Source organism: Caretta caretta, chromosome 4, assembly GCF_965140235.1.
Source record: "Caretta caretta isolate rCarCar2 chromosome 4, rCarCar1.hap1, whole genome shotgun sequence".
In the NCBI taxonomy this organism is placed as follows: domain Eukaryota; kingdom Metazoa; phylum Chordata; order Testudines; family Cheloniidae; genus Caretta; species Caretta caretta.
The window spans coordinates 472,433-494,586 of record NC_134209.1 but is presented as its reverse complement, the minus strand read 5'-3'; positions in this window follow the sequence as shown (position 1 = coordinate 494,586).

Here is a 22,154-nt window from a genome sequence, read left to right as displayed (position 1 = left end):
ACCCTCTTGCCAGAAACAGAGGAACAGAAACATGACTGTTTAGAGATCATAGATGCCCAATATTCCAGCCGCCAGGACTTTAAGGATCAGCCGCTCCCAACGGCAAATTATGAGTGGTAGAATGATGGTAGCAGCATTGTCATGGAGGGGCAAAGGAGGGCAGGTTATGCTGTCGTGACCCTCCATGATAGCTTGGAGGCCGAGAGGTTGCCTGCTGGGACCTCTGTCCAGCTTGCCGAACTAGTGGCCCTGACCCGTGCACTTGAACTGTCAAAAGGGAAGTGAGTCAATATTTTTACTGATTCCAAATATGCTTTTGGTGTGCTGCATGCTCATGCTGGCCTGTGGAAGCAGAGGGGAACGCTGACAGCTCAAGGCTCTCCAGTAAAGTACGGGCCCCAAGTTCTCCGGCTTCTAGAGGCCGTACAACTCCCCTCAGAAGTGGTGGTGGTACACTGTAAAGCCCATCAGAGGGAGGATCAAGATGTGGCCAGGGGTAACGCTAGGGCAGATAGAGAGGCTAAGCATGCTGCCACCCTGACGTCCCCCCAGACTGAGAGTGCCCATATGCTGCCCTTATCCCATCAATGGGGGAGCTTCCGACTCCTCAGTACTCTAGTGAAGAAAAAAAAACTAGCTGACAAACTCGGTCTTCAGGAAAAGAAGGGATGGCTCCATTCCCCGGAAGGGAAGGTCCTTCTACCAAAGGGCCTGATCTGGCCAGTATTTCAGAAACTGCACCAGACCACTCATGCTGGCAGGGAAGCACTTATCCAACTGATGGAAAAATACTTTATCACTTCTGGACTGCAACCCCTGGCTACCCAGGTACAAACTGACTGTTTAGTCTGCCAAAAGAATAACCCCCGACCAGGACATCCAGTGCCACCAGCTGCCCTGGAACCCACTCCAGGCCCCAGACGGGTGTGGCAAATCGACTTTACCAAGTTTCCCCGGACCCAAGGGCTCAAATATCTCCTTGTCATAGTGGATCGGTTCGGCGGATGGCCAGAAGCCTTCCCCTGCCATAATTGCACTGCTAGAACAGTGGCCCTCAAGTTTGTTAAGGAGATCATTCCTCGCTTTGGACTCCCCCAGTAGATGGAATCTGACAGTGGGACACGCTTCACATCAAAAATCATTCAAAGCATCTCACATGCCTTACAGATCCCCTGGAAACTCCATACGCCCTGGAGACTGCAAGTCAGTGGGGTAGTGGAGCGGACCAATCAGACCCTTAAACGGCATCTCTCAAAAAGTCTCACTGCGATGGCCTGATGCTTTGCCCCTCGTCCTGCTCTGTGTCCATGCTCTCCCGAAGGGTAGATTAGGGCTCAGTCCCTTTGAAATTATGTTTGGAAGGGCATGGCCTATGAATGGGACACCGGTTCTGGCAGGGGAGTGGGAAATGGGGTGTGTTTTTTTGTCTCAGTACATGTGCTCTCTGTCTGCTGTTCTCTCTTTTCTCCACAGGTATACCAAAGACTTCCAGCCTCTTCCATTGGATACCCCTGTCCACTCCTTGCAGCCAGGTGCCTCTGTGCTTGTTCATACCTGGAAGGACGAGCCTCTCCAAGAGAAGGGGAAGGAACCCCACACCGTCCTGCTGGTTTTCCACACGGCGGCAAAGGTCAAGGGACACGAAAACTGGATCCATCACTCTCGCCTGAAGGTGGTGTCTACTCCTCCACCAGCAGAACAGTGGACCGTCCAGCCCATCACCATGTCACCCTCCGACAATCTTGGACTCAAATTATTGTTTAAAAAGACATAAACAAAACATTTGTTTATACTGATTTGTAGGCCCTCGGACGTGCCCAGTATAGACTAGATGCCTCTATGTATTCCTTTTGGTTGGCCAATATTACCCTTGCCCCCTCTTGTCTGAGGTTTGTAAATGCTCCCCACGTTGGGGAAAACCTCACCAATGGAGAACTTAAATGTAATGACAGTGTGGAAATCTCTTTTGCTTATGGGCACATGAAACTACCGATGGGGTGGTTCCTCATATGTGGGAGATGTGCATATGCCTATGTCCCGGCCAATAGTTCTGGAGGCCCCTGCTCTCTCGGCCGCGTGGCCCCCCCTGATTTTTCCATATCCCCCGCAGCTGCCTGCCCGACATAAAAGGGATGCCATTCCCCTCGATTCCACCTGTAAGTCAGAGGTAACCTTCTTCTTAGAGGCTGAAGCGGCGGCTCTGGCCTTTTCCTTCGTTGGCATCCCTGGGCTAGTGGTGCATAATTATCATGCAGTAGAGCACCTTGCCTGCACGGTGGCAAAAGCTATCAATTTAACCTCCACTGTCCTAGCCCACCTCTCACATGAGTTAGGGGAGGTACGTCAGGGGATGCTACAGAACAGACTGGCAGTGGATGATTTGCTTCTACGCCATGGTCACGTATGCCGGGAGTTTGCAGGCATGTGTTGCTTTAACATAACAGATGCAGGACCCTCCATAGAGGCTGATTTACAACGCCTGCAGCAACTGGCAAGAGACATTCATCAGCAAACTGGGGAGGACTGGCTAGGCTCTTTATTTTCTGGCTGGGGCCTTTCCCCATGGCTAAGTGGGTTGTTTAGTCTGTTGTTTAAACTTCTTTTTCCTGTATTAATAGTGTTATTCCTGCTGTGCTGTATGTGGGCCTGTGTAAAGACACTTGTTTTGCGCAGCGTGGGGATCTTTATTTTATGCGTAGCCTGTTAGTGAGCAGATAAAGGTGAGAAAACTCAGGTATGGGAATGAGTATTCTCAAAGGAGGGAATTGTTGGGGTCCCAGGGCATGGCCACTAGGTAAGTCGAGGGGCTGGAAGGCCATGAGTGTCGAGGAAGTCTCTTTGCTCAACCCCCCTTCACAGAATTCAGTCCTGGCTGGCCTGAGAAAGCCCTTGCACTCCCAACATAATGCTGCAGCTGCAGGTAGAGCTGTTTTGTGTAGGTTTTGCTGGTGCCACGTTAGGATAACGGCAGGAATCAGCTACAAGGCCATAACCGCTTATTTGCCTCATTAATCGCAAGGCTAAGCAGGCTGTGCTGTTGTTTTGAATTGCTAAAATGCTCGTTAAAAGTTGCCGGAAAAAGTATTGTTGTAACCCATATAAGGCAAAGCAGTTTTACTTGGCTGATGTGTAATGTAATAGAGATAAGGAGTATAAAGGTATGTGACTCTGCCTGCTCAGTGTGCAGGATTTGAGATTCTGTACTCCCTGTACCTTCCTTGGAGCTCCAAATAAACTTTTATGCTTCTCCACCCCGTTGTGTTTATTGGGTGACGCACACCGGCAGCGAACCCCTGTTGTTGCTCGCCTCTGGCACTGGGTGCCGGCAACACCTGCTTTCCAGTTACTGTAAATAAACCATTAACACAGTTCTTGTTTCTTCCACATTCATGTCCTAGTTCCAGTTGTTGGGGGCAGAGTCATGGGATGTGTTTGTGACACTCTACACCTTGGGGGAGCATCTTATGCTGATAAGAAGCACACGGGATCTTTTCAGGGGAAAAGGCAATACGCCGCATTTATTGAAAATACAACTGTAAGCATATATATTTAACCACATACACACACATCCTGCAGATGGTCTTACAGTTACCAGTTTCCTGTAGCTCTTGTCAATCTAATGGCCAGTTAGATTGAACACAAGCGAGGAGCTGGGCTCCATCGGTCGCGATCCCATGCTCCGAGGCTTTGCAGGATGGAACCCAGAGTCTGATGGCAAAACACCCCAGCTTTAGACTCGTAAATTCCCACTTTCGTCTATGGATTTTGCAATGTCATTCTGTAATCGTTAGTTCTTAAGTTGGGTTAATCTCCGGGTTTTCCGCCGTTATCATTTGGTGGTTTTGTTGGCTTCCCAGCGTTAGCTCTTCTTTGTCTTGCATTCAGGGTGCCTGCCTCGCCGCTGAGGTCATCAGTGCTGCTAACACGTTTAGCGTTGGATACGGTGGATGTTTTCTGATTGTCTCCTGCTGTTTCCAAGTCTCTCACGTCTTCTTGACCATCTGGACATTTGTGATGGTTTTTCACCTTTATTTTGAACTATGCACACATTTCTCACTCGCACCAAACAATTTCAGGGAGACTTTCAGACAGGATAACATTTTAGAAAGGATGATATGGTTTCTAAAGGGATTACAAAAGAACCTTAGGCAACTTAGTTTGCAATGCAGAGAAGAAACACAACTTAATTTGTAATGCAGATAAGAAACAAGACCTTGGAGCAAATACCGTAATGAAACCTTATCCTAAAACCAATGGTGACCAGGACTGTTCTGGTCTATTCCTGCCTGAAATCAGCTTCAGACATCAGAATCTGGCTGATGCCTCTTTACCAATGGCCCACGAGGCCGTTCCTTCCTGCTCTCAGAAAGGGTGGCGGGCAGAATATGGTCACATCCTACCATACATCAATCCATTTAATACATGATTATCCCTTCTCTTTCATTATGCAAAATGCAAACATCAAATCCTCCTTCTCTAGGTGCCCTGTAACCCCCATATTCCTCACCTTGGATTGAATTGGGATGTTACACGTAAACCAGGCCATGCAAGGGATCAGGGGAAAGGTGAGGAGCTGTCAAAAGTCACTCTTCTCTCTGTCTAGATCTGTGTCTCCTCAATGCCTATGAAATGACAAGAATTGTCCGGTGTTCACTGAAACACGCTGTTAGTTGTGGAATCAGCCCCAAATGAGCTTCCCCAGAGGTACCAGCAAGGAAGGACAGCAACCCCCGGGTGGGGTGTGAAACAGCCCATCCACAGCCGTGGCCCAGCAAGGAAGCTCCCACTCAGTGATTCCCCTGCCTGAGGCCACAGCAAGGGAATTGCTGCACCGGGCTGGGAGATTGAGCAATGCCCCCACCACGCTCCCCCCCCCAGACACGCCTGGACTGGGGCTTCCCAAGCACACGGGCTGAGGGGGCAAAAACCAAACCCAAACCCGGGGCCCACGCTTGGCCTTTCTCCTCCCCCTACCGACACTGCCAGCAGGAAGGACACTGAAGACTTGAGACTGCAACTGAGGGGACGGGCCCGGGCACACAACACGTCGCACTTCACACACACACCATGTCGCCCGCTCACACAGCAAGTCACACACACAGTACATTGCGCATCGCACATCTCACACACACAGCACGACGCACAACACATGTGTGTGAGATGTGTTTGTGTGTGTGTGATGTGTTTGTGTGTGCTGTGTGTCGTCCAGAGTGTTGTGTTCAGTGTGTGTGTGATGTGTTGTTTTTCGTGTTGTGTGTGTGTGTGGTGTGTTGTGTGTGTAGTGTTGTGTGTCATGTTGTGTGTGTCATCTAGAGTGTTGTGTGACGTGTTGCGTGTTGTGTTGTGTGTGTGTCTGTGTGGTGACTGGTGTGTTGTGTGTGTGATGTGTTGTGTGTCATGCTGTGTGTCATCAGACGTGTTTTGTGTGACTTGGTGTGTGTCGCACGCACAAAAACAACACATTGCACGCCGCACGTCACACACATGTCCCACGCGTGTCACACGAACACACACACAGCATGTTGTATGTCACATGCACAACACGTCGCGTGTGGCACGCACACACGTCGCACGTAACACACACAATGTCACATATTACACATCACACACACAAAACATCGGACGTCGCACGCACATACACAAAACGTCGCTTGTCACATGATGCACATTGCACATCGCACGGACACACACAACACGCTGCGCGTCGCATGCACACAGCACATCGCACGTCACACTCACAAACACGTCTCACACACACACAATACGACATACACAATGTCACACAGACACAAAACACTACACACAACGTCATACACACAACACGTCACACAGACAGACACAAACACACACGACACATACCACATCATGCACAACACATCACATGACACCAAAAACACAACACCACACACACACTCAACACGTCACACAACACGTCACACAGACAGACACAAACATGACACACAACATCACCCATACACACAACACTACACAAAACACGTCTCACACACACACGTCACATGTCACCACAAACACAACACCACACACACAATCTACACAACACTCTAGGCGACACACAAAATGACACACAACACGTCACACACACATATCACGGCACACACAACATGACACACAAAACAACTCACACACAAACACACACAACACAACACACACAGAAACACATTGCACGTCCCACACCTATTGCACGTTGCATATTGCACGGATACACACAACACGTCGCACACACTCATGTACGCATGTCACATGTTGCACGTCAAACGACACACACACAAAAACATGTCACACAAACACACACACAACGCGACACACAACCCGTCACACATGTCACACACACAAAAATGTCTCATGCACACAAACACAAGATACACAACCCGTCTCACACACAAACACACACATAACACGACACACACAACACACAACACGTCAAACACAAACACGACACACAACACATCACACACACAAACACACATGACACACAACACGTCACACACACACGTCATATGACACTACAAACACAACACCACACACACAATCTACACAACTCTACAAACACCACGTCACATACACACACACACAACACAGCACACACAAACGTCTCACACACACAAAACACGATACACAACCCGTCTCACACACAAACATAACATGACAAACAGCACAAGACACACACCACGACACACACACAACATGACACACACAGAAACACATTGAATATCCCACAAAACATGTCGCACGTAGCACAGATACACACAACACATCGCATGCACACAGGCACGCAAGTCGCATGACACGCACACAGAAACATGTCACACACAAACACACACAACAGGACACACAACATGACACACACACAACATGTCACACATACACAGAAACGTGTCTCTCTCACACACACACAACACAACACAGAACACATAAAATATGACACACACAACATGAAACACAACACATAATACACACAACATGACATACAACACGTTACACATACAACACATCACATGTTGCACGTCGCATGGACACACACAACACATCGCACGCTGCAAGCCGCACAAACACTTCACACGTGGCACATCGCACGTCACACCTACACAGACAACATGTCGAGCGTCGCACGTCACACACACAACACGTCGAATGTCGGACACACAACACGTCGCACAGACATATTGCACGTTGCGCGTTGCACCTCGCGCATCACACACAACACGTCACACACACAACACTACTCAAAACACGTTTGGAAGGGGGATTGACGTCGTTCTTGGGACAAGGAACCTGCTATGGCCATAAACACTTTTGCACAAGTCTTATGTCCCAAATACTTTGGGTCTTCCGGGATAAGTCCCCGAATAATCAAGGATCTTGACCAAAAAGGTCGTCACGTCTAAAAAGGAAGAAAGATTGTCGTTGTGTAGACCATGAAACAAGCCCTGCAACTTTTGGACACGTATCCCGACAGTCCACAGGGTGCACGTCAAGGGACGTTCAAAGCGAGACGGGCGTTCTTTTTGGGGAGACTAACCCCCATTGCGCTGACCAGGAGAAGGGGGAAGTGGGAGCCTGCAGCGCCATCTAGCGGCCAAAGGAGAAATCGCCGGCTTCTGGACCTGTGTGCGCCCTTGGTTCGGTTCCCATGCAAAGCTGTGTCACGCCAGGTTGGGAAAACGGGGTTCTGCTGCCCGACATCATCCTCTGGAATGACTCAACCCGACAGGACACCTCCTACGATACACTGCTCCGAGTGACGCTCTCAAACAGGTCCCCACAGCTCCCCAGCCTCCCCCCACCAGGAGGCAGGTGTGAGAGGATTGTTCTCCCCAACTGACAGAGGGAGAAACAAAGGCTGAGAAAGGCGAAGGGCCTTGTCTTCCATCACACAACCTGTCGGGATAGAGTTGGGAACAGGACCCGGGTGTCCTGACTTTCAAACGAACCATCAGTCTGGAGTTTCACACACTGAATGATCAGAATAAAGGGACCTGCAATGAGCTACAGACCAACAACCCCAAAGACTCGAAGGGACAAAGGCCAAGCTGGGGGGAAATTGTCCCACCTTAACCTCCTGTTTTCCGTGCCGAGAATTTGGCTAGCACCGGGCGGATCAGGCTGCCTCGGTACTAAACTTCTCTGGGGCTCTTCCCTTCTCCACAGGGACGTCTGTCTTCTCGCTCAATGAGCAGTGGGAAAGGAGAAAACTCCAGAGAGGCTCCACCTCGCGCTCACATACGAGACCCTGAATTCTCTCTCAGTCCTCAAGGAGACACCTCAAGAAGGAGACTCCCTGCAGCAAAGCCCCGGGGGTCTCTGGGATCCCCCTGCCCTGCAGCCTGTCCTCCCTGGCCGTTGTCGTGGACTCTCTGTGAGGTCACCGCCTCCCAACCGCCTTTCACCAATCAGCTGAGTGCTGCAAAAGGCCCTTGTGATGTCACTGCCACCCCCACCCCTGCCCTGCAGGGCTCATGTCCTGCCCCGAGCCGGCTCCTGTGCGTGTTTGAGCTGCTCCCCCTGGGTCACCCCCACACACTCAGTGGTCGTGCAAGGGTTCACGCAGGCCACACGTGGAACCATCAGAGGATGCTCAATGTGCCGCACTCGGTTTTGCAGAGATTTGGAGACTTGAAGGCCAGAAGAGACTCTTAGATCATCTCATCTGCCCCCCTACACATCACAGGCCTCCTGCATGGCGCAGTCGCGAGTTTTGGACCAAAGCAGACTCGAGAAAGGCATCTCATCAAGGGATGGACTAAGCCCCACTTCCCTTGGGAGTCTGGAGAAAATTGATGCTGTGGGGGGCAGGGAATTGACCCCAAGGCCACAATTGACCCCAATTGACCCCAAGGTGTTTTTCTTTGTCTGAGGGATTGGAGCAAATGCGGTTGTATCTTAGAGCTTGGCTGTAGAGAACGGATCGTGTGATGTGGTCTGGATGAAAGCTGGAGGCATGTAGGTAAGTATAGCGGTCCAGGATAGGGTGGTATTTATGTGACCATCGCTTATTAACACTGTAGTGTCCAGGAAGTGGGTATCGTGTGTGGCCTCTCCTTCTGCCCCTCCACCCCCACCAACATGATACAGTTCTGCGGTGACCTGGAATCCTACTTTCCACGTCTCCGACTGAAGGAATTTTTCCAGCACACCTCTGAACAACACACTAATCCACAGAGACCTTCCTACCAACACGACAAAAAGAAGGATTCTGCGTGGAATCCTCCTGAAGGTTGAAACAGCAGACTGGACTCAAGTGCTTCACCCGACAAGCACGGACTGAAGTGGTGGAAAAGCAGCATCACTTGGCCCATAACCTCAGCCGTGCAGAACACAACACCGTCCACGGCCTCAGGAACAACTCTGACATCAGAATGGAAAAGGCTGACAAAGGAGGTGCTGTCGTCATCATGAATAGGTCGGAATATGAACAAGAGGCTGCTCGGCAGGTCTCCAACTCCACATTCTCCAGCCCATTCCCCTCTGATCCCACTCAGGTGACCAAGAGAAACTGCACCATCTGCTCAAGAAACTCCCTGAAAAAGCACAAGAACAAATCTGCACAGACCCGCCCCTGGAACCCCGACCAGGGGTCTTCTATCTGCTACCCAAGATCCATATACCGGGAAATCCTGGACGCCCCGTCATCTCAGGCATTGGCTCGGGGTGCTGGTCGCTCAGGGCCTGAGGAGAGAGTCGACACAGCCAGATACTCCTGCTGTCCGGATGCCAATGCCTGAGAGGATTTCATCGCAGTCTCTAACGAGGGGGTTCAGGCTCCAGAGCTCTGCTCTGTTTCCCCAGCCCTGTGCAGGGGGTTGTTTCCAGTTTCAGAAATGGGGCAATGTTCACACACTCCCAATGGGTCTTTGCATGAATCAGGCCCTAACCCAGGGGCAGGCAAACTTTGGCCTGATGCCGAATCGGGTTTCAGAAATTGTACGGAGGGACAGTTAGGGGAGGCTGTGCCTCCTCAAACAGCAAGACATGGCCCGGCCCCCGCCCCCATCTGACCCCCGCTTCTCGCCCCTGGACGGCCGCCCCGGGCCTCCGGCCCCATCCAACCCCTCTGTTCCCTGAGGGGCTCCAGATCCCCCTGCCCCTAACAGCCCCACACTCCCCCATCCAACCCCCCCCTCCTTCCTGTCTGCCACCCGGACCTTCTGCCCCATCCAACCACCCCTTCTCCCTGACCGCCCCGGGACCTCCTGCTGCCATTCAACCCCCTGTTCCCCGCCCTCTCACTGCCCTGACCCCATCCGCCCCCCAGCCCCTGACCCCCCCCCGAACTCCCCTGCCCTCTACCCCACCCCTCCCCTGCTCCCTGCCCCCTGACCGCGCTGCCTGGAGCCCCAGGACCAGCCGCCGGGCCGCACCGCACAGAGCCCCGGGGTCGGCCAGGCTCGTTGCCCCGCTGCCCGGAGCATGGGCCGGCGGCGCCGGGAGCGGAGGCTGCGGGGGGCGGGGGACGGCAGGGGCATGGCCGGGGGCTCTCCAGAACGGCTCAGAGCCCCCGGCCCCCCTTCTGCCTCCCCCGCTCCCCACATGTCGCAGCCACCCCACCCAGCTGAGACACCCCACCCCACAGACCCCTCCCCTCCCTACAGCCCCCCACAGCCATGCTGTGTCCCCCTGGGGGCTGCCATGGTGCTGCCCCTCCCAACCCAACTCAACAGCCGCAGCCATGCCATTGACCCAAGTCCCCGATCCAGGTCCCCTATAGCCTCTCCCTCCCCCACATCCCTGCCAGACCCAGTCCCCATCCCTACAACCCAATCGCCCCCTGTCCACAACCCCCCTCTCCTCCTCCCACAGCACCAATCCATCCCCTACCCTCCCACAGCTCACACCACACAGACCCCTCCACCTCCCAGCTGGGCCCCTCCCCGCCCCCTGCCACCCCACCCACCCCCGTCAGACACCCACCCCCCCGCTGGTGCACCAGGGTTTCCCCAGGACCCACCAACAGCTGTGAATGGTGTGGGGGAGAAGGTGTTGGTATTTGGTTGTGTATTGGGATTATGTGTACGTGCCGAGGCTTGTGGGGGCTTTGTGCTGGGGGAGAAGTTGATCCCTGATTTGGGGCCCCGGCTTCTCTGACTCAGGGTCCTATGAAGGGAGCCAGCCAGTCAGGCCGTGGCACAGGAGCCAGCAAACAGGGCTGTAAACAGGGGAGTCTGAGGGGGAGTTTGTCTTGTGGTGCTTGTTTGGGGTTTGTTGTTGCTGTGGGGGGTGGGGTTTGGGTGTTTCCCAGGTGAACAGGATTTAGGTGGGAAGGCGATGACAGACACAGAGGCAGCGGTGGGAGTGACTCATGTCGTGGAAGACACAATGGAGATGACTGGCTGTGGAAGCTGCCGTATGTCCATGATCCTGGAGGGGGGACCTGGTAAGAGTTTTGTCTGCATGAAATGCCGTCTGCTTGAGCTGATGGAGGAGAAGATCTGAGGTTTGGAGATGCAGGTGGAAAGTCTGGTTGAGTTTAGAAAGGGGTTTGAGCAGATGATGGAGCAAAGACATGAGGTATCTGAAGGGAAAAGCTCAGACTTGCAGATGGAAGCAGGACTGAGAAATTCTGAGGGGAGACTGCTGGGTGAGGGAAGTGGTCAGTGGAAGCATGTGACTACAAGAACCAGGCAGAGGAAACGACGGGCTCGTGAAGGAGAAATAGAGCTCAGGAATAGGATTTGAGAGTTGGAAAATGAAGAAGGGGCTCAACAGGTAGTCACTGAAGGTGGAGGGGCAAGGAGGAAGAGAAGAGTGGCTAGTCCTATAGGAAAAGGGGAAGAGTCAATGGAGACTACACCAAATATGAGCCCCAGGAGGATACAGGATGGGTAGAAGAGGATTACAAGGGAGAATAGGAATGGAAAGAACTTGCAGCCAGAGGGAACAGGGGATAGACTGGAGAACAGCATCATCACCAGGGAAAGGCAGGGCTATGTGATCGGGGACTCTTTACTGAGAAGACAAGACAGGCCTGTAACCAGAGCTGATCCAGAGAATAGAAGGGTGTGCTGTCTTTCAGGTCCTAAGATACGGGATGTAGATCTGAGGTTGACAAGTATCCTAAAGGGAACGGGAAAGAATCCCCTAATTATCCTTCATGTGGGAACAAATGATACAGCTAGATTCTCGCTGGAAAGGATTAAGGGAGACTGTGCTAGGCTGGGGAAGACGCTTAAGGAAATTGAGGCTCAGGTGATCTGTAGTGGGATTTTGCCTGTTCCTGGAGAAGGGCAACAAAGGCGTGACAAGATTATGACTGTCAACAGATGGCTCAGGCAGTGGTGCTAGAAGGAGGGCTTTGGGATGTATGGCCACTGGGAGGCATTCCTGGACAGAGGACAGTTCTCTCAGGATGGACTTCATCTGAGTAGGGAAAGAAATAGACTTCTAGGATGGAGGCTGGCACAACTGATTCAGAGAGCTTTAAACTCGGAATCTGGGGGAGATGGTTGGTTAGGGGATGTCCAGGTAATCTCCACGCCGGATTTTAGCCTTGAGAGGGAAGAAAACAAAGTAAGAAAGGATACAGCCATGGGTAGGAGAATGGCTATAAGGAGGAAGGCAGTGTGGATACCAGTCTAATAGGTTCTACTGGCTGTAGAATGACCATGCCTCATTGGGTAAAGAAGGTGAGGGAGGCCAAACCAACAAAAATGAAGATGTTTGTACACTAATGCGAGGAGCCTTGGTAACAAAATGGAGGAACTAGAGGTACTGGTGCAGGAAGTGAAACCAGATATTCTCAGGATAACAGAAACAGGGTGGAATAGTCGTCATGACTGGACTACGGGTATTGAAGGGTATGTGCTGTTTAGGAAAGACTGAAATAAAGGTAAAGGTGGTGGAGTAGCATTGTCTATCAATGAGGAGGTAGAATGTAAAGAAATCAGCGATGGAATGGATAAGACACAGTCCGTCTGGGCAAAAATGACGCTGGGGAAGAGAACTCCTCGAGACTCCCCTGGGATAGTACTTGGAGTCTGCTAGAGAACGCCGGGATCTAATGTGGATATGGATCGAGCCCTCTTTAATGTTTTTAATGAAGTAAATACGAATGGAAACTGCGTGATCATGGGAGACGTTAACTTCCCAGATCTAGATTGGAGGACGAGTGCTAGTAATAATAATCGGGCTCAGATGTTCCTAGATGCGATAGCTGATGGATTCCTTCAACAAGTAGTTGCTGAACCGACAAGAGGGGGTGCCATTCTAGATTTGGTTTGGGTGAGAAGTGAGGACCTCCTAGAAGAAATGGTTGTAGGGGACAATCTTGGTTCGAGCAATCATGAGCTAATTCAGTTCAAACTGAACGGAAGGATCACCAAAAAATAAATCTGCAACTAGGGTTTTTCATTTCAAAAGGGCTGACTGAAAAATTAAGGAAATGAGTTAGGCAAGTGGATTGGACTGAAGAACTTTTGGGATCTAAAGGCAGAGGAGGCCTGGGATTACTTTAAATCAAAGCTGCAGAAGCTATCAGAAGCCTGCATCCCAAGAAAGGGGGGAAAATTCATAGGCAGGAGTTGTAGACCAAGCTGGATGAGCAAGCATCTCGGAGAGCTGATTAAGAAAAAGGAGAAAGAATACAGGGAGTGGAAAATGGGAGGGATCAGCAAGGAAAGCTACCTTCTTGAGGTCAGAACATGAAGGGATAAAGTGAGAAGGACCTTGCAAAGAGAATTAAAACCAATCGTAAAAGGTTCTATCACCATGTCAATAAGAAGAAAACCAAGAAAGAAGAAGTGGGACCGCTCAGCACTGAGGATGGAGTGGAGGTCAAGGATAATCTGGGCATGGCCCAATATCTGAACAAATACTTTGCCTCAGTCTTTAATAAGGCTAATGAGGATCTTAGGGATAATGGTAGCATGACAAATGGGAAGGAGGAGATGGAGGTAGATATTACCATATCTGAGGTAGAAGCGAAACTCAAACAGCTCAATGGGACTAAATCGGGGGGCCCAGATAATCTTCATCCAAGAATATTAAAGGAACTGGCACATGAAATTGCAAGCCCATTAGCAAGAATTTGTAATGAATCTGTCGACTCAGGGGTTGTACCGTTTGATTGGAGAATTACAAACATAGTTGCTATTTTTAAGAAAGGGGGGAAAAAAGTGATCCGGGTAACTACAGGCCTGTTAGTTCGACATCTGTAGTATGCAAGGTCTTGGAAAAAATTTTGAAGGAGAAAGTAGTTAAGGACATTGAGGTCAATGGTAAATGGGACAAAATACAAGATGGTTTTACAAAAGGTAGATCATGCCAAACCAACCTGATCTCCTTCTTTGAGAAAGTAACAGATTTTTTAGACAAAGGAAACGCAGTGGATCTAATTGACCAAGATTTCAGGAAGACGTTTGATATGGTGCCACATGGGGAATTATTAGTTAAACTGGCAAAGATGGGGATCAATATGAAAATTGAAAGATGGATAGGGAAATGGTTAACAGGGAGATTATAGCGGGTCCTGCTGAAAGGTGAACTGTCAGGCAGGAGGGAGGTTACCAGTGGAGTTCCTCAGGGATCAATCTTTGGGACCCATCTTATTTCATCTCCCTCCCTCAGCTCAGTTATGGCCTGAATTGCCCCTTCTCCCGGCAGAGCCAGAGGATTGGAAGCAGCAACCTCAGACCCCTGTGTGGCTCGCAGGAATGAACACAAACACGCCCTTGTAGCTGGACAGATGGCGAGTTTTACCCCTGGGATACGAAAAGGCTAAAGAGAAAGGTGGTGGCCCCACATCTAAGGAATGAAACACAACACAGTCATCATCGTTACGCCCGTCCGTGCCCCTTTATACTTCTACTGTCTCGCTCCCGCCACCCTCGCCCTCCGTGGGTTCAGTGAGAGCCGCACTCAGTGCTTCCGACACACACAGACTCACACACACATCTTGCAAGGAAAACCTCACCACGGAGCCACATGCACCTGTTGCTTCCCTGCCCCCTGCTCTCCAGAATCCAATCCCAAGGAAAGCTTGTCGGGCCCAGAGCTGGCAGGGCGTCCGGTGCTGGAGTATTGAAGCTACCGTGACGGCACTCAGAGGAAAGAGGCTGAGAGATGCAAGTTAAGAATTGGCCGGTCAGGTTTCCAGTCCCCTCACAGGTCATTCCCTCACTCGAGCAAAGGGGCACATCTCAAGTCTCAGCTGGCTCAGTCGAGCTGCATCGTTCTTGTTTCCACTCAGTCAGGTTTGAGGCCTGTTTCGCACCCTGTCTTGGAGAAGACAGTCAGAAACTACTCTCTGAAATAGCCAATGCAGGAGGACGTGTTATCGCTCCTGCCCCAACTCAGACGGACAAAGAGAGAAATGTTCTCGCTTTGAGGGTGGGACTCCCTGCCCTGGGCCAAAGACAAGCACCTCTCTTTGACCTTGGTCGCTCCTTCAGCTTTTCTTTCAGCAGGGAGCCCGAGAGCTCAGGTGCTGGAGCGCTGCGTTGGTCAGTGAAGCTCGGTGAGCTCCAATGTCACTCGGCTCTTCTACCAGCAAGTCAAAACACAGGCAGGATTTCCTCATTTGACAATACTGGGGTTGTCTGCGGGTCTGTCCACACTGCACACTGAGCCTGTCTCTATGTGGCCTGGGCTTGCTGACTTGTGTTGCCAAGCCGGTGTTTGAGTATTCAGACTGCAGGGGAAACTCAGGCCTCACACTGTGTCAATCTGTCAAGGCTCCTTCCCCACTCTGAACGCTAGGGTACAGATGTGGGGACCTGCATGAAAACCTCCTCAGCTTACTTTTACCAGCTTAGGTTAAAACGTCCCAAGGTACAAACTATTTTACCTTTTGCCCTTGGACTTTCGCTGCTACCACCAAAAGTCTAACCGGGTTTTTTATTAGGAAAGAGCTGTTTGGAAACGTCTTTCCCCCAAAAATTCTCACCAAAACATTGCTCCCCCGTTCCTGGGGAAGGTTTGGTAAAAATCCTCATCAATTTGCATAGGTGACCACAGACCCAGACCCTTGGATCTTAAGAACAATAAAAAAAAAACATTCAGTTTCTTAAAAGAAGAATTTTAATAGAAGAAAAAGTAAAAAGAATCACCTCTGTCAACTCAGGATGGTAAATACCTTACAGGGTAGTTAGATTCAAAACACCGAGAATCCCTCTAGGCAAAACCTTAAGTTACAAAAAGACACACAGACAGGAATATCCATTCCATTCAGCGCAGCTTATTTTCTCACCCATTTAAAGGAATCAGAATCTAACGCATATCTAGCTTGATTACTTACTAAGTTCTAAGACGCCATTCCTGTTCTGTCCCCGGCAAAACACACAGACAGATCCCGACCCTTTGTTTCTCCCTCCCCCCAGCTTTTGAAAGTATCTTGTCTCCTCATTGGTCATTTTGGTCAGGTGCCAGCGAGGTTCTCCTAGCTTCTTAACCCTTTACAGGTGAGAGGATTTTTCCTCTGGCCAGGAGGGATTTAAAGGTGGTTAGCCTTCCCTTTCTATTTATGACTCTATCCTACCGCAGTAAGTTGTCCTAAGTTACGCTGCTCCTGCTCCATGAATAACAGAACTGGATTTGATGTAGCTTTGGTCGACTTACTGCTGTGTCTACACTGGGCTGGGTCCACGGGAGACGCTCTTCGGTCGACTTCCCTTCCTCCTGCCGTTCCCGGCGCAGTCCCAACGGCGACCGGAGAGCGCTCTGCTGTCAATTTAGTGGGTCTTCACTCGACCCCCACGACATCAACCCCCAGTGGATCCACCGCAGCAAACAGAGCCTCCCAACCGTGCTGCCCCATCCACATGGCACGACTTAGACCCGAGTGGGAAATTCAGCTCCTGTGGGGTGTGTCACCCTCATCCGCTGAAGATGCTCCCCGAGTCTCCAGGGATTCCTTCCCTAACTGCTCTCCAGCCGGTTTGTGTCCATACGCTCCCCGCGGGGAGGCTGTGAGTGGCCTGGTTACAAGCGCTGGTTGCTCAGGCCTGGCAGGGAAGGGAAGCTCCGGGCAGCATTGACAGTCTGGAGATCCCTCCGGGGAAGCACAGGCGGTGGGTGGAACAGGCAGGGAGGCCAAGCTGCGGGGTCCTGCGGACGCCCTGAAACCAGCTCACAGACCCCCGGGGGTCACGCTGCCCTACACGCTGTTGCAGTAATGTTTGTACAAGGTGTGACGCTGAAAGAGCAGCTTGTGTCAGAGTGTATTCAGGCCAACGGATGTGTGTGTTAGTAGAGATCAAAGCGACTGTTAAATGTTCAACTGTATTGGGTGTTTAAACCTCCTGAAAACTCGTGGAGTGTTGTTTGCACTGTTTTCACTTCTCTGTGTCCTGTTACGCTGTAATAGCAAAGAGTTGCCTTGTGTGGACCCCTGTCACTAAATAACCCCTCAAAGGAGAATGAAGATGTGTGGGATGCAAGTGAAGAAAAGGTTCATTTCCAAAGAAGGGGTGTTAAGAAGCAGGATTCCTGGGCGGGGGGCAGGAGGGTGGTTTGCACTGTTGTTGCCCAGGGTGGGAATGGGGAACTGGGCTCTGGCTTAAAGCGGTGTCAGGCTTCGGGGGGCTGGGTTCAGAGCTGGAGGTTCGGGTTGGGGTGAGGGTTGGGCTACAGTTTTGGTTCAGGGGTTTCGAGTTGGGGGGCAGGTTATGGGGTCAGGGTTCCAGTTGGGTTCCGGGTAGGGGGTGGGGTTTAGATTTTGGGGGAGGGTTTGGCCAGCAGCAGCATAGAAGTGCGGGTGGCAATGGGGTGCAGCCAATAGTGATAAGTCGGGGGTCTTTTAGGTCGTTTTAGTGTCAGTAGCACTCTGGGGAGGGGGTAGGGTCATGTTTACGACAGGGGGCTAAAGTGCTGGGGAAGGGGGCGGCAAGTTGACCCATCCCACTTCGCACTTCCCACACGGACACGCACAATACGTCGAACGCGCGGACGCACACACGTCACACACACACGATGACACAAAACGGCACACAAAAATAACACACAATACAGACACACACATAACATGACACGGAAAGCATCACACACAAAACATCACACACACGACCCGCAACATCTCACACACACACACACTCAACACAAAATGACCCACAACATGTCACACTCAATACAACACGACCCACATGTCACACTCACACACTCAGTACGACCCACAACACGTCTCACACTCAACACGACCTACAGTACGTCTCACATACATTCAACGACACACAGCACGTTGCACACAGTTTGTCGCTTGTCGCACGTATCACATCACACACGTCATACTACGCACATGCACATGCACAACGCGTCGTGCGCACGCACACACTACATGTCACAGACATACGACGCACACAACACGACACATGACACAAATTGGCACACATGACATTGAGACACACACACACGACACTGACATGTTGCACGTTGAACACACAGCACGTCACATGTCACGCACAACACGTCGCACTTTACATGTCACATGCACAACACGTAGCACACAGCACGTCGAGTGTTGCTCGTGCATCGCACGTCGCAGGTTGTAGACCCCACGTTGCATGTTATACACACAACACATCGCACACAGCCTGTCACACGTTGTAGACAGCGCATCATGCGTCGCACACACAACACAGTGTGCGTCGCACACGCACAACACGACACACAACCCGTTACACACACAAAAATCACACACAACACTGACACACAACACATCACACACCAACAAAACACTCAAGAAAACACACACACAACCACGTCTCACACACACACACAACACCACATGACACACAACGCCTCACACACAGAAACATGTCTCTCACACACGCCGACACACACACGCACAACACACGCCCGCACACACACGACACATGCCCACACACACACACCACACACACCGACACCCGCCGACTCACAACGTCTCAAACACGCCGGCACACACACGACACACGACGCACGACACTGACACACATGACACACATGTCTTGCACACACACATCTCACACACACGACACACATCTCACATAAATACACGACACCGACACACAGGACACACAACGTCTCACACACACACGACGTCTCACACACCCACGACACCGACACCGAGACACACGACGTCTCACATACACACACACGACGTCTCACACGCCCACGACACGACATAGGACACGTCACACGACACACAAGACGGCAGACAACACGACACCGAAATCACACGCGACACCGACACGCGACACACACACAAGACGGCAGAGGACAAGACGGCTGAGCTGCTTGGGCCTCTTTCCAAGGCTTGGTTTTTCTCAGCTCAGGGCCCTGATTTATCTGGTGCTCTGGGTAGTTCCCCTGATCACACTTCCTCAGGCTCGTCCTTGAGAGGAGATTTATCATGGGAATTACGCGGAGAGGAATGATCCTGGGGAAGTCAGTGCCGAGCCTCCCAAATCTGCACCTTTGTCTTTCTTTAATGAACAGATGGAAGATCAAAGCATTGTATTCAATCCTTGAAATGTCCATCCCATTTCTGTGCACACTGGACTTGAAAAGTTGTCCTTCTTCATCTGTACACCACACGTGTCCATTTTAAATCCAAAGATGCATAATGAGCCATGGGCTACTTCCCTATGACACAGAGGGTCACAAGCATGGTAGTGAAGAGGACAGATTACTAAGTAATCCCAGTGGGTTTCAGCCCCGTAGGATCACCTGGAAGGATTTTCCTTCCTTTCAAAAGGGCAGAACCCAAACCCCATTCAGAAGATGCAGGGAACCTGACAGTAAATTCTTCCCACATGGTCCCCTTTGTAAAGCCAGTCTGTCAGAGCTTGCCTTAGCACAAGAAAATAACACCAGGCAGTGGCAAGCAAACAAACAAGACTTTATTTACGAGAGGGAAAAGGACTAGGCTAGGCTAGAGAAGGGGTAGATTAAAAAAACTTGAACTCTGGAAGTGCTCCAGTCTCCCAAACAATTACACCCAGGAGGTCAGGTTGATGTTCTCTCTCCCTTCTCTTGCAGGGACAGCGATGGACGGCTGCTGCTCTCTTGACATTGGACGTCAGGGAGGGACTCCATGATGGACACAAGAACGGGTGAGTAGACCTAACTAAAAACCCTCCCTATCCCTCTTTGCGTCGTCTCTGCCTGGATGTTAGACCCTATCTACGCGGATTCAATCCGTGCGTGGGAGTGTGCTCCCCAACCCAAACTAATATCGGAAATGGCTAAAGGTCACCAGCTTCTTTTCCCAAGTCCAAGATGGCCACCTGACAGATAACCCAAAAGGTACATGCCTTTCTTCCCTTCTTTTAGGAAAATTTGGCAGGGGCAACCAGCATTTTACACACCCGGAGACTGGATTTGACCAATCAGGGAAGGTTGCGGGGCAGGGTGACCCACGCAGAAGGGGGTTGTATATCCCCTCTGAGAACTCCTCCCTGTGTCCTCTACCAATTGAAGTGGGCGTCAGCCCCGTAGGACCACCCCGAGAGGGGATTTGACCAAAGAAGAGAAGTGCTGCAGTGGAGTGACATGCCCGCAACAGGATCCCGTGGTCCCTCGAAAACGTCCCCACACCACCCTCTAGCAGTTGGCGAGGGTTTCACTCCCACTTTACGCCATCTCAGAAGGGAAATGTGTACCAATCCAGAACAGGTATAGCCCGAAGGTCTAGGCCACGGTTTCTTCAAAAGACATCCTTGGAACGAGACGAGCTCTTCCCCGCAGTGTTGTCTTGCGACTTCCAGGACGATGCTGCCAGCCTCGCAAACATGGAGCTCCAGAGATCGGCGGCTTCTGGCCTAGACCTTCGGGCACTGCCTATTCTGATCGTTACGTTTCCCTTCTGGGATGGCCTAAAGCGTGTGTGCAAAACCCTGACTGATTAGCAGAGGACGGTGCGGGGATTTCATGGAGGGGTGATGGACCCCTCTTGCGGGCAGGTCACCCCACCAGGGCACTTACAATGTTTGGTGAAATCCCCTCTCTGGTGGGTCCTAAGGGGCTGAGGCCACCCCAAGTGGGAGGAGCTCTTGGAGGGTCACGTGACCCACTTCCGGATGGGTCACTCTGCCCCAGAACATTCCCCAATTGCTCAAATCCATTCCTGAGGCAGGTGCATGGAGATAAAACACCCCCAGATTGGTAAAGGAGTGGGAGGATCTCTTAGAGGGGTCACATGCCACTCCTTGCTTCGACTCCTGTTTGCATCTTGACCCCAAAAGTCTTCTGTCATGGGGTCGGTCTCATGGTGACAGATGAGCGATGTCTGAGGAGTGAAGGGGCGAGGTCCTATGGCTGACATCAAATAACTTCCCTAAGCCTCAGGGTAGTTTGGCCAAATGCCCAGTGTCAAAATGGCTGCCCTCCCACGCAGTGTGTGTGTCCCAACACCCAGAGTCCGTGCGGCCGCCCGCTCCGTCGGGGCTGTGTGGCCCAGCGACCAGAGTCCGTGCGGCCGCCCTCTCCGTCGGGGCTGTGTGGCCCAGCGACCAGAGTCCGTGCGGCCGCCCGCTCCGTCGGGGCTGTGTGGCCCAGCGACCAGAGTCCGTGCGGCCGCCAGCTCCGTCGGGATGTGTGGCCCAGCGACCAGAGTCCGTGCGGCCGCCAGCTCCGTCGGGCTGTGTGGCCCAGCGACCAGAGTCCGTGCGGCCGCCCGCTCCGTCGGGGCTGCGTGGCCCAGCGACCAGAGTCCGTGCGGCCGCCCTCTCCGTCGGGGCTGTGTGGCCCAGCGACCAGAGTCCGTGCGGCCGCCCTCTCCGTCGGGGCTGTGTGGCCCAGCGACCAGAGTCCATATGTCTATCCTGTCTCTTACGCCCGTGTGGCCCGATGGCAACGGACAATATGGCTACTCTCTCCCTCAATGCTGTGTGGCCCAACGGCCGGAGTCTGTATAGCTGCCCTTCAGTGCCATTGAGTCAGTGGGGATCCAGCACTGTGGATGACAATGGCTAGTTCACCCAGGTTACTTCCTTGGAGATGTCTCTAGGCCATGGGCTGGGGGTCTCTGGGTTCCCAGCGTGGGAAACTCCCAGAGTGTCCGATCTCCCTTGCATGTCTGCAGGCCCCTGGGGACGTGGCTGGGTCTCGGCGCCTCAGAGCTCTGCAGTCAGGGGCTTGAGCTGTTTCTGGTCTGGAGCCTACAGTGTGCATCCTCCATTTTCAGCGGTCTGCCTAGCGTGAGCTGAGCTGCTCCCTTACACTCT